The following is a 2,500-nucleotide window of genomic DNA, read 5'->3' as shown; positions in this document are numbered from 1 at the left end:
TAACAGAACAGAAAAAAAACCCTGAAATGTTCCACCATTTTGCAACGGTGGTCTATTTCTTTGTGGCAATTCCGACTTGCCTTTTAACTCCGGCAGCTCCTGCTTCTTGGGGAGCGGGACAGAGTGTGATTGAGAAATTCTGGGATATTTTTAGCAAACTAGTCACCATGGCCTGAGGGGATAGTGTGGTTCGGGACAGTGTGGGATTTTTCTTCTAACACTTTCACAATGGGCCTCTGGATTCCTGCCCAGGGGAGAGACTTCAGATCCTCACTGAATCAGCTCTATTCCACGCCACAATCCTGCTTCCTGCTTGGCAATAGAGGGCTTGTTCCAACACTCCCTTTCTTCAGTTGGTGTCCTGATGATGTACTGTAACTAAACTAAGCTGGACTACAGTTGTGTTGAAGTTTCACAGACGTGTAGAACAATGTGCTTTTGATGTTAAAGACACTCAATCACCAATTGTTTTTTTTTTGTTTTTTTTTGTTTCCCATCCTGGTCACCACCTCTTCCATAGACTCCCATCCGGAAAAGTTTCCGGTCTATCAAGACCAAAACCTTGCGCCACCTGAATAGTTTCTTCCCCATGGCAGTGGGGCTCATAAACAAGCTGCCTGCCTCTCGCTGACTCTGGGACTTCCATTCCCCCCTCCCACCCCACCCTGTCACACACACACACACACACACACACACACACACACACACAATGCACTGACAGTGTGATTTATATTCATGTACATGTATTCTAATTTATAGTGTACGTGCCCCATACCCATTTCACAGCCTCTAGCCTCATTGCCTCTTAGCCTCACACAGCCTACATCATTTATTGTTTTGTTGTTCTATTTTGTAAATTTCTTTTTGCTATTTTGCTAATATTTTGCTATTTTGTAAAAATGTTTTGTTAATATTTTGCTTATATATTGTTTTTTTATGTCCCATTGCACCAACCTCACCAAGTCAATTTCCTGTATGTGCAAATAAACTTTAGCCAAATAAAAGAATTCAGATTCTGATTCTGATTCTGATTCTGATTCTGATTCTGATTTTGATTCTGATTCTGAAGTCAAATGTACTGGCCAAAGGAAAACATGACAGGCGTTGTACTTCTTAGTGCATTGAAGTTGGAAAGTGAGAAAGTTGACTGCACTCCTTACAACTCACATCCATTGTATTGTATGTATCGTTACAGTGCTTTTTTCATTCATTTTAACAGGGTAGGCCCCGTCTTCCCTGCCTACCCTGACCGTACGTCACCAGTTAGATGATATAAGTTCATACCATCGTTTGCATCTCATCTGTCGTCGCTAATGTAAGAAACTTGGTAAAGACATGGAGCTGCCTGTTAGCCGTCACTGTGACCCGATTAGCTTCCTCTGACCTCCCGGTGACCTCCCATATGTACTCTGGTTCCCATAGGACTTTGCGTTTGCTACCCACTGTATGGCTGCATTGACTCTCGATTATCAGCAGTGGCATTTCCCACGTCTAGTTTCAACATGTGACCGATCACACAGACAACCAGACCCTTCACACACCCACCCTCCCACCCACTCACCCTCTCTCCCTCCTTCCTTCCCTCTGTCCCCCTCTTCACCCACATCCACCCTCCCACCCACCCTCCCTCCCTCCCTCCCCCTCCTCACCCACATCCTCCCCCACTCTCCATCCATCCCGCTCTTTGTCATGGCTCGCTCCTACGTGGGCCAGCTGTTTGGACCAGTTTAAATGTCGCCTCAGTGTATTCTGGGAGCCAAGCCGTCGAGCGCTGGGGCCAAGCGCTCCCTCTCTCTCTCTCTCCCTCTCTCTCTCTCTCTCTCTCTCTGTCTCTCTGTCTCTCTGTCTCTCTCTCTCTCTCTCACTCTCTCTCTCTCTCTCTCTCTCTCCCTCTGTCTCTCTCGTTCTCTCTCTCTCTCTGTCTCTCTTTCTCTCTCTCTGGGGGAGAACTCATTAGCATACGGTCTGTTCTGATTGGCCGCCTGGCTGGACAGGAGCTGGAGGAGCTGTTTGTTGCTTCTTGTTGCACAGCTGGGCGATTCTGAAGCAGGGCTGACACTTTGTGTCTGCTGCTGTTTTGCATGGCTTGGTTGGGGCTGTCCGTCTGTCTTTCTGGAGTGTGCTGAGGACGGAAAAACACACACACACACACACACACACACACACACACACAAAATTCTTTCCTTTACCCATCCAAATATATTTGTCACTCAGCGAGTCTACCTCATTAATGTTGAGCGTCTGTCTTCTCCTACTGGGCGGTTAAGGCGGCCTCCTCAGAAAGGCGCTGGTATCACTGAACCATCAGCTCTGATTGTATTCTGATGCACTCATATCAACTCTCAGACCAGGGAGTCACAGCCAAAGGCATGATTCTAATTGCCAAAACAAACTGGAAAACCCTTCCCAGATCACAGCAGTTTCTTTCTGCTCCCTTTTGTGTTCTTTAATAGCTGAGATCAGTATCGTCTATTTGGCCTGGACACGAATGAGCTCTACT

General features: G+C 46.8%; 1 protein-coding gene across 1 annotated transcript in view; it reads left to right on the top strand.

Annotated features, from left to right (window-relative positions):
• Positions 1 to 2,500, top strand: part of rftn1b (raftlin, lipid raft linker 1b) — a 51,629-nt gene that overhangs the window by 18,213 nt on the left and 30,916 nt on the right. The gene's annotated exons all lie outside the window — the stretch shown is intronic.

Source organism: Argentina silus (genome assembly GCF_951799395.1).
Source record: "Argentina silus genome assembly, chromosome: 10".
Classification (NCBI taxonomy): domain Eukaryota; kingdom Metazoa; phylum Chordata; class Actinopteri; order Argentiniformes; family Argentinidae; genus Argentina; species Argentina silus.
Note: the sequence above shows the minus strand (reverse complement) of the source record. Positions and strands in the feature narration are given on the sequence as shown.